This window comes from Nothobranchius furzeri, chromosome 18 (assembly GCF_043380555.1).
Source record: "Nothobranchius furzeri strain GRZ-AD chromosome 18, NfurGRZ-RIMD1, whole genome shotgun sequence".
In the NCBI taxonomy this organism is placed as follows: Eukaryota; Metazoa; Chordata; class Actinopteri; order Cyprinodontiformes; family Nothobranchiidae; genus Nothobranchius; species Nothobranchius furzeri.
In genome coordinates, this window is record NC_091758.1 from 20,553,699 (window position 1) to 20,564,969 (window position 11,271).

General features: G+C 42.1%; 1 long non-coding RNA gene across 1 annotated transcript; it reads right to left on the reverse strand.

Moving 5' to 3' along the window:
• Positions 1–3,329: 3,329 nt before the first annotated feature.
• On the reverse strand, positions 3,330–5,669 carry LOC139063926 (uncharacterized). The gene is made up of 3 exons (XR_011517251.1): positions 5,546–5,669; positions 5,382–5,465; positions 3,330–3,427 (listed from the first exon to the last, which is right to left on the reverse strand). It is a non-coding gene; the product is annotated as an uncharacterized lncRNA (long non-coding RNA).
• Positions 5,670–11,271: the final 5,602 nt, after the last annotated feature.

Consider the following 11,271-nt stretch of genomic DNA (forward strand, 5'->3'; position numbering starts at 1 on the left):
CCACATCTGGGTGAAGGAACATGGTTTCCATTTATATTATTCATTATAAGAGGTCTTTGCCTCCTTCCGTTCCTTTGATTTTTCACCATCTCATTCAAAATAAGAGATGACAACCAGAATAAAATTGTATGTTTATAAAATCAGACCCCATTGATGGTTCCAATCAGCTGAATTCACCAATAGTTAATTAGAATTTTTGCTCACTGGGAGTTGTTCAGCCCTAAAACCCAATTTGTACTTTGATCGATTTAAAAAGCTAAACTATTAGAGTTAAAGCCGTAGTTTATTATGCTCTTATGTTTAGGACTGTTTGTAGTGTGCAGGAGCAGACATTTGTGGTTGTTCATGTTTTCTGATGTTAGTTTGTTGGGTGTCTAAGCTAGGTTTTATACATTCACCTAAAGGATTATTAAGAACACTTGTTCAACTTCTCCTTAATGCAATTATCTAATCAACCAATCACATGGCAGTTGCGTCAATGCATTTAGGGGTGTGCAGGGCCTGAAATTCACTGCGGGATTGCGGGTATTGCGCTTTACATAGTCGCTTCTCGCAAATCTAGTTTTATAATGCGGGAAAGTCCCGCACAGCCGGCAGCGAATGTGGACGTTTGTATCAGAGCCATAAAAATCCCACAACATCGAGCCCGTTCTTCATCTTGGTGATTGGCGGCGCGCTGGATTATTATTTTTTCTCCACTTATCAAAATACGAGCTCAGTCCCTTGCTAGCAGCAAAGCAGTGCTTCGGTTGTCGGATTTAACGCCTGCACGCAGACATGGACCGCTGGTTAAAACGGAAATCTAACAACAAAGGGGAACTTGCTCCCAAACAAACTTTACAAGAAATCCCCAGCGTGGAAGGCAGCGCTGATTCCAGCGATGCTGTGAATGAGACAGATCCTCCGGACTTTCAAAAAGGTAGCATCACTGAAAGTAACGTTAGCAAGCAGCCTAAAGATAAGTTTCAGGCTAACTGGCTCAGACTGTATCCCACGCTTGAAAATAATAATGGGGAAATGAACTGCTCCATTTGTAAAATGTACGGCGCTGTGCCTTTTGCAAGTCGATGCTACAAAACATCAACTTTACGCCGTCACGCTGATGGTGTGTCTCACACTGCAGCAATAAAAAGAAAACGTGAAGCGGATTCAGCAAAAAATGAAATGGCAACAGCTAAATTTTGCCATGTGGTTAAATTCCTGAAAGAAATGGAGTGTCCTGCTTTCAAAAAACTTACAGAAACATCAAGTTATGGTAGCTACGTCAATGAAAAAGGACTGTCAGAAATGCAGCAAGCTATTGCAAGCACTCTTGTGGAAGATGTTGACAAAGCTGTTGAAAGAAGTGCCGTGTTTTCATTAATATTGGATGAATCTACTGACATTAGTAACACCAAACGACTGATTATCTATGTCAGGTTCATAGATGACAAGGTCAAAACAAAACTGATAAGGAATTCTGAAATTGCTGATGGAAGAGCAGACACTATTGTTGAAGATTTCGGAAAGTTTTTATTTCTTTTTTTAACTTCTGTGTGAGGAAAGAAATCAGGCAGAGGAGATGAAACAAAGAAAGGGACAAAAGCAACGAAGATGAGAATGCTGCAGGAGTCCAATGAAAGCTGCTCATAAACGTGATGTAAGGTATGATTAGTACAACATAAGACTGCACATTTGGTAATCCCCCCCCCCCCCCCCCCATATATAAATTCCACCTGTACGGACATATGTGAGGGGGGAATTCCCCCCTGTTTTTAGGAGTGAATTTCAGGCCCTGGGTGTGGTCCTGGTCAGGACAGTCTCCTGAACTCCAAACTGAATGTCAGATTGGGAAAGAAAGGTGATTTAAGCAATTTTGAGCGTGGCATGGTTGTTGGTGCCAGACGAGCTGGTCTGAGTATTTCACAATCTGCTCAGTTACTGGGATTTTCATCCACAACCATTTCTGGGGTTTACAAAGAATGGTGTGAAAAGGGGAAAACCCAGTATGCAGCAGTCCTGTGGGCGAAAATGCCTTGTTGATGCTAGAGGTCAGAGGAGAATGGGCCGACTGATTCAAGCTGATAGAAGAGCAACTTTGACTGAAATAACCACTCGTTACAACCGAGGAATGCAGCTAAGCGTTTGTCAAGCCACAACACGCATAACTTTGAGGCGAATGGGCCACAACAGCAGAAGAACCCACCGGGCACCACTCATCTCCAATACAGACAGGAAAAAAGAGGCTACAATTTGCACAAGCTCACCAAAATTGGACTGTTGAAGACAGAAAAACTGTTGCCTGGTCTGATGAGTCTCGATTTCTGTTGAGACATTCAAATGGTAGAGTCAGAATTTGGCGTAAATAGAATGAGAACATGGATCCATAATGCCTTGTTACCACTGTGCAGGCTGGTGGTGGTAGTGTAATGGTGTGGGGGATGTTTTCTCTGCATATTGCCACGGGCTACCTGAGCATTGTTTCTGACCATGTCCATCCATTCATGACCACCATGCGCCCATCCTCTGATGGTTACTTCCAGCAGGATAATGCACCATGTCATAAAGCTCCAATCCTTTCAAATTGGTTTCTTGAACATGACAATGAGGTCACTGTACTACAATGGCCCCCACAGTCACCAGATTTCAACCCGATAGAGCATCATTGGGATGTGATGGAACGGGAGCTTCGTGCCCTGGATGTGCATCCCACACATCTCCATCAACTGCAAGATGCCATCCTATCAATATGGACCAACATTTCTAATGAATGCTTTCAGCACCTTGTTGAATCAATATCACGTAGAATTAAGCAGTTCTGAAGGTGAACTGTATTAGTATGGTGTTCCTAATAATCTTTTAGGTGAGTGTACATCGTCCATATCTGATTGACTGGGAATGACGTCTGCACAAAAATGGCTTTCAACACCTTTACATTTAGAGTTTGTATAAAATGTTTTTTGTTTGTTTGTTTTAACCACACAATATTAAAGATAAACAATTTTAAATGGAACATGTTATTATTGTGTCTATTTATAATACTCTCTTAATAAAAGCATGAAATTGAACCATTTCTTAAATATTTGATCACCTTGATGACCAGCAGGGGGCGGCTGCAGCATTTGTGTGTACAGTTTTTTCAGTTATTAGTCTGTCATTTTTATTAATGTAGTAATATTTTTCTTAATCATATTTAAGTAAAGTATTGATAAAAAAAATACAAAGCAACATCACTAATCTCTTCTGACAAATCACTCCAAAAATTCTCTAATAAATAGCCCAGAGTGTTAGAAGAGCAGGTCGGACTCGGGAAGCTTTAGCTTCCAGTCTGTTTATGAGTTTGAACGGCCTCTTGCTGCTTCTGCTCTCTGTGATCTTGGCTGTGTGGTGAGACGTAGTTTGTCAGGATGCCAAGCTGCAGGACTCGCTGCTGACGAGTCCTACAGACCTGAGACAGAAATAGAACAAAGACTTGGTGTTACTGAGGGGCAAAAACTATGAAGAAATTTAAAATGTGGAGAAGAAGATGAAATGTATTTATAAAAACAAAAACAATCTAACTAATACCATAAAAAACAAATTCAATAAAACGGAATATAATTTAGAGCCAGTCAGCTTCTACTCACAGATAAAAGAAATGGAGGATACAAGTCAGGCCAGTCAACTAAAACTAAAAAGTAAAAAAAAAAACTGAAACAAAGAAATTATAATAGCAGGTAAATTCAAGTAAACAGGGGATTCAATTTGTAGCCAGTCAAATAAAACTAAAAGTGACCAGAGCAGTGGAGGGAGTGGGGATAGAGCGACAAAAACATCTCAGTACATGAAAGCACATTCTCAGACAGTCACAACATAAGAGCATGTCAGTAGAGTGGATTAGGAGGGTCAGGGGAGGGGGGAGACATTGACAACATGGAGGGGGTGTTGTGTGTGTCTGTGAAGTGTTGTGCGTGCACGCATGTGTGTGTGTGCGTCAGTAGAAAGTGAGACCCTGAACTTTCTCCCAGTTCCGGCATCTGAGATGGAGTTCAAAGGCCTATGTCAACCCTACCCCCAACCCAATAGGGAAGGGAGGGGACGAGCACCTGTCTGCATAACATCCTCCAGGGGAGTTTTGAGGTCTTCGGCCTTCAAGGCCGACATGGGGGAGCCAGATGAAGACGATAGAAGTTTGTTTTGGTACAGGCAGTGTTTTAAAGCTTCTTTCCGCAATATTTCTCTTATCTTATGGCACCATCTAGTGGCTGACAGCATATCACACAAAAAGTCCATTCCTCTGTCTGTTTAAGATCGCGACTTCACGTTTCTGTTAGCTGACAAACTAAGCTAAAACACGCTGTTTTATGAGTATTATTCTCATGTCATGTTGTGTTTTCATATATTTATATTTTAGAGACTTACTTGTCTGTGAAAAGTTCATCAACTCTGCATCAACCGAGTTATTCCTTAAATTTGAAGCAAATAAGCGCTAGTCGAACGCTATTGTTAGTTCTGGTCAGCGTTCAGTTCCCTATTGAATGGAGCTCTGCGGGGCAGGGGGTGTGCTTAGCAAAAAAAAAAGACGTATTGCTTACATTTTATCACAGTACACGATGAGATAATCACTTTTACGGATTTCTGAAAAATCATACATCATTTCTGAAAGGGGAAATGCAGCTTTAAGTGGATCGGTACGCAGCGGTACTCAGTACCACCGCTTCTTTAGAGTACCACTACTTCTCAAAGGGCTGAGAACGTTCTCAACGAGTGCTGGAATGCTCAGCTGTGCATCTGTTGGAAACTTTTTGCAATCTCCTCTCTAATTTTCCGAACACTCCATCCACCTCTCATGCACGGGTGAAGCGGGGGACGCTGCCACTTCCGAGTCCATGCAGCAGCGTGTACGGCACTCATGCGATGAACATGAAGGATGGAGGGAGGAAGCAAATGCCTCTGTTGGAAGTCATGTTACATCTAAGCTGGACACCCACTTCACCTGAAGCCATTTGATCTCACAGGAGGAAATGTCCACAGGTGGTGACCCACCAGTCTGAAGTTGCAAATGCAATATTCTGGCCTGAGGTGGCAGTGGGATTCTGAGTGACATTTCATTAACCCCGAAAAGGGTTATTTTAGCAAATACTAGCTCAAGAAAATGATTTAAAATATGAAAAAGTTGTACAGTATCCCTTTGATGTAGATAAAATGTGATCAATTGCATCTAGAGACCAGCTGACCAGATCCATGGTTCAGAGTCAAGAGAAAGATGTATCGAAGCATCTTCCCACCCCACCGCAGCTTGGCAGCAACCAGATGGCCATCTGTGTTGCGCTGACAGCAACCCCACAAGTTGAAACCCCCACCCTAGACCCACCCCCACCAGCCAGGATATCCAGTATACCAGGTCTGCTGGCTCCACTCACTGCATAAGTTTGCGTCCATGAAATGATTGTTACCACTGCAAGCAAACTGTATTACTCAATCGACAATGAGTGATGCTCTTTGACCTGTACAAAGAGAAGTGAGAATAAAACATCAAGGGGTAAATTGTACACTTAAATGGAGAGACAAATGGACAGTTACAGACCTGATCTCTTTGATCCAGTCTCTGTCCTACATGTCACCTCTGATTTATCCAAAACTGCAGGCCTCATGGAGCTCTGCCATCTGTGAGGACGGATCAACCGATAGTCGAATAAAGGAAGCCTCCAAACAGCTCTCCTGAAAGCACGTCAGTCTGCATCTGGAAGCAACTGAAGCAGTCAACTCCAGGGTCCAATTACAGTTTCTCTCAGTGCGTCATTTAATTAAAAAATCTTTATTTGCCATAAAAAAAACAACAATCTGTTCAGACGAGATGATGCTACCTCTGGTTTTTGTTTTAACAGCTATCAAGAGACCATCGTTTGGTTGAGCAGATTGTTCTAAAACAGGAAGTAACAATTCTCCTCATATAAGCTCAGTGTTCCCCAAAGGTTTGTTTTCTTATTAGCTTATTAAATATTGTTAAAAAAAAGTATTTCTAGTAGAAAGCACACACAGTAGTGGGGCAGAAGTTGTTTACATGAGTAATAAGGACTACAAATATTGTATTTTAACTTTCATAAAAATGTTCTAGTTGTCTCCTAGAATAAACATTTTGTTTTTGGTGCAAAAATGCATTCCTCCCCAATGACTGTTATAAATTTAGAGGACTGTCACAAATGTGAAGCATTTAAATGATTTTCTACTAGTTAGGAATTGATTATGATCTAAATGCATGATGCAGAAAGTTTGTTTGTGGGCTGTTATGACTTTATTAGTCAGAAACGTTTTATTTCAAACTTAATAAAGTGTCTGATACAATTATCAGTCTGTAATTTAGTATTTCTCTCCACTTGTCGCCCTGTATTTGATGATCATTTTACCTGATAAGTGTAGATAACTGCATCTGTTTCCTCTTGCTGAGCAACTTGAGTCTGACACAAAGGCAACAGCAGACAGGTGACTTCCAGCTCCTCTTGCAGATGTTACCTTCACTTTGAGAGTTTTGGTGCAACTAGAAACCTCACACACACACACACACACACACACACACACACACACACACACACACACACACACACACACGCACGCATGGGTTGGGCAGGGGGTTCCTGCACAATCCCACATCTCAGAAACAGAATGAGAGGTAATGACAATATTTTACACATGTCCCAATTCAAATCTCAGGTGATCCCCTCGAAACTGGGCTGAAAATGTAGGTCACTGCAATCCTCCCTTCATGTTTATTGATACTGCACATCTCTGCATCACCAGTAAAACATTAGACCTTACTTTCCTGCATCACATTATCAAATAAAAGCAGCAAACCAGTCATATTCTGATCACGCTTTGTGAATCTGGTGCTCAGAAGGAGCGGCTTGATTTTGTGCTGCACAACATTGCTGAGGAATCCACCTTCCTCCTTTCTGGCCCATCTTTAATGCTGCTGGTTCCTCTTCAGTTGAAAAAAATGCAACGATGAATGGAACATGGACTCCATACATAAGTTTGGGTTCACAAATATTCTTGTTCATCTGCGGCTCTGTGATATACCATAAACGTCGTTTACATCATTAGCTTTACCAGCCTGCACAAGGTCATCTTTGTTGCCATGGAGACAAACCGGCCCTGCCTCCCCTTCAGTGTTCAGGACGTCCTCCATGAGTAGTGACACAGAGAGGACTGCCGCAGTGCCCTGCAAATCCAGTGGTTCATCACACACACACACACACACACACACACACACACACACACACACACACACACACACACACACACACACACACACACACACACACACACACGCATGCACACACGCACACACACACACACACACACACACACACATAATAATAAACTGTTATAATCTCTTACTCTTGCCATAATTTCAGTAGTAGATGCGGGAGATGCTATATGATCACAGATTATTAAAAACAATCAATGTTTTAAGTCACAAAAGAAAATGTGCCATTTGGTCACAATCCCAAAATTCAGTATGAAGGTATTTATTTCTCTTTAGCTAAATGAAAGCTCATGCAGAACTTTTTTCTTACTATCAAGAAATTAGTGATGGAGAATATAACATGTAGAGAGCATTGCTGCATTGCCACCATTAATACATCAAACAGAAGTGATGTTTGTGATGAACTTGTGTACAGTACATCCCAAACATGGAGCGGGCAGACGATGAGTCACTGTGAACACTAATGTTCAAGGAATTTCGGTCAGGTTTTAGAGAGTATCACAGCACTGAACCCACATTAGTTAAAGTTAAAAATGATATTGTCATGGCCTCAGATTATAATCTTGTCTCTGTTCTAGTCTTGTTAGATCTCAGTGCTGCTTTTGGCACAGTCATTAAAACATTTTTATTTGATAGGGCCTATGGTTAAAATCTGATGTTAGCCCAGATCTGGACAAGTGGGGGAGTTGAGGGAGGTGGAGAGTACAGTCGGTAAAGACGGCTCTCCCTTGCCCTGCCTCCAACATGTCTCCATCTAAGCTAGGTTATCCAGAGTTATCTCTGTAGTTATGCTGCTATAGGCTTAGACTGCTGGAGGACATACTGACCACTTTCCACACTCTACTACTTTCTTCTACAATTTATCTCTTAATTGCATCATTTCCTGCTATTTCAGCTGTTGACTTTATATTTTCTCTAAGTGTTTTTCTCCCCAGAAGAAGCTACTGGGGCAGCAGTAGTTCATCAGGTTGGGCGGGTTGTCCAGTAATTGGAAGGTTGCAGGCTCGATCCCGGCTCCGGACAGAGAATTCTGCTGTTGAGTCCTTGGGCAAGACACTTAACCCACCTTGCCTGCTGGTGGTGGTCGGAGGGACCGGTGGCGCCTGTGCTCGGAAGCCTCGCCTCTGTCAGTGCGCCCCAGGGCAGCTGTAGCTACATTATAGCTCATCACCATCAGTGTGTGAATGTCTGTGTGAATGGATGAATGACACACTGTAGTGTAAATGTCACGAGCGTGCCGGGCCGCGAGGCGGTGATCAGATAAGGATCCAAACGCGGGGAGGAAGAAGGAAAACAGGTAGGTACTTTTACCATTAGTTTCTTTAATGAAGCACGCTGGACACTGAAACAATGACACGACATGGAACACAGAACAGAAGGGGTTTAAATACACGAGGAGAGGGAGCTATGGTGATTGGGAAACAAGAGGCAGGTGGGAGCAATTAACGGAGACACCGACTAAAACCTAAGAGAAGACAGGACAGGGCGTGACAGTAAAGCACTTTGGAATCTTTACTCTGAGAGGCGCTATACAAGTGTGGGTCATTTATCATTTACAGTGGTGTTCTGCTGAGCTGTGGTGGCCTCATGGAGGGGCCATCGGCTAGCACGTTGCTAACAACTCAAAAATTCTCCCTCTCCTCATAATGCCTTTTTACTTTCTTCGACATTGAATGTGCCACTAGTTTACCTGTTTAATTATAGACTCACTAGGTTAAATACAATAGTTTAAATATGGTGTGTGTGTGTCTGCTCTGTCTTCTCGATCCCCAGTGAGTCGAAGTGGATGGCTGCTTATACTGAGCCAGGATCCTCTGGAGGTTTCTTCCTGCTAAAAGGGAGTTTTCCTCTCCACTGTCGTTACATGCTTGCTTAGTATGAGGATTGCTGTAAAGACTCTGGCATAGGGTGACCATATGTTCTCTTTCCCCCGGACATGTCCACTTTTCACTCTCTGTCGGGGGGGGGGGGGGGGGGGGGGGGTCCTACATTGATCAAAATGTCCGGTTTTTCATCCAGGAGCAGGGATCGAATTATGGGAGGCTAGATATCTTTCAGGGAAAGATCCAGTTTCTACCTATATTACAATATTTATGGACTCTCAGCGTAGCGGGATTCTGTTGAGCGGAGAGGACACAGAGCACTGATTGTTGGTGCGCCCGCTGCGTCCGGCACACGATGCATTCTCAAGGTGGCGCAACAAAACATTATTATTAACACATGATCGTTCATATCAGTTTACATCCTCTGGTACTCTGTCTTTTAGTTGTTCCTGAAGCACTCGGGTCAGGAGATCCCTTTGATCTGCTCAAAAGTAACTGATGAGGTGAAAAAGTAAGAATCCAGGCAGCAGTTTTTCTGGAGAAATTAGAGGAGATGAGACAGACAGGAAAATAGTTAAATAAAAACAAGAAAACAAAGTGTTTAAAAGTTAAATGTAGGCAGATTTATCTCCACTACACGTTTTTACCTGTATAAAACAATAAGTTATACACATGTCACATTTATACATCTGATACAATTCAGATCACCTTCAAAACTCAGTCACACACCCAGGGCCTCTTCAAGGAATTTTGGGGGGCAAGGCAAAACGGAACGCCGCCCCCCTCTCACCCTAACTTTCTCTGAAAGTTTCCATGGAGTCTGTGACAACTTTCTTCTTCATTTACCCTATCGTCTAATCTCACAAGTGAAACAACACTTTCTTAATAATCTGTGCCCAGGAAGCTTACCGATGCTGTACTAAAACAAAAGGTATAATAATTTATTATTAATAAAACATTGTTGCTGCACTAAAGCAGCAGAAAAATTAGATTTTGCAATAAATATATGCAGAATAACAAATGAATTGTTGCAGAACCTTTTTGTTAGTAGAATCTGATATAAATTTGAGCTCTTCACCTGGAAAAAAATGAGTCCCAAAGTGGCTTGTGTGGCGTTGCCATAGTTAGACAGTATCAGTAGGCACAGATCTCCTGTCCTCTTTTTTGGAAATGGAAATATGGTCACCCTACTCTGACACTAGTCGGTGACTCGAGGCAATGCTGGGTTCCTTATATAGGAAACTTTTTACTGATTGGCTTAATGAGCTGACCTGTATTGGAATGTTTACTGTGTGAAGTGCCTTGAGGTGAGTCTTGTTGTGAATTGGCGATTTATAAACTGAATTTAATTGAAGCTGCTCCATGGATACGTCCATCTGTACCTGCAACAAACAGAAATTAAGTCCTTGTATCTAATTTTTAAAATGCTGATTTGTTTTCTTCTGACAGAAAAAACCCACAATGTCTCCCAACACTGAAACTCTAAACTGCAAAAGTCGAGCAGAAACATGTTTGTGACTTCCTCCTTGAAGGGGCCACCTGCAGAAACAAATATTTCACAATACAAACATCAAAAGTGGAAACACTCCCAGACTTCTGCTGGTGCTGCTGAGGGTCTGTGCTCTCAGGACCAGACAGGAGAAAATCACCATCAGGATTCTGCTGCAGACGATTTCCTCCAGAACCCAAAGTCTCTCTACTTGAAAAGATGTTTGACAGAGAAGTCATGATGAGAAAGAAGGAGTTTCTTTGGTCTGCATCTGGGATCCTGCCTGCTGTGGTAGACTTGGCGTCTCCTTCACAAGGAAGTGTGCATGTGTGTGGTGGTGGTGCAGGAGTGTCAATGACTAACATTTAAACTTATTTTGGACTTTAATTCTAAATTTGTAACAAACAAAATCTGGAAAAAAATTCAAAATCCTTCAAGCTCCTGTTAGATTCTGCTCTTGTATCTGGAGAAAATAGATGCTTGTTAGTCTGCACCAAAGTCACCAAACAAACATTTATATGGGGAGGTGTTGAAATTCCTGATTTAGTTTGATAGTTTTTCACTCGTGATTAAAATCCTTAATTTTCCTCGCATCCTCAAACAGTTCCTGCATTTAACCAGCAGAGGCCTCTACTTTCTCACTGAAGTCCTGTTCACTAGAACCGAGGCGGCTTCCATAGGCTCACAATCATTTGTAAGAAATGTGAAAATGTGACATCATCAGCCACTGTGCA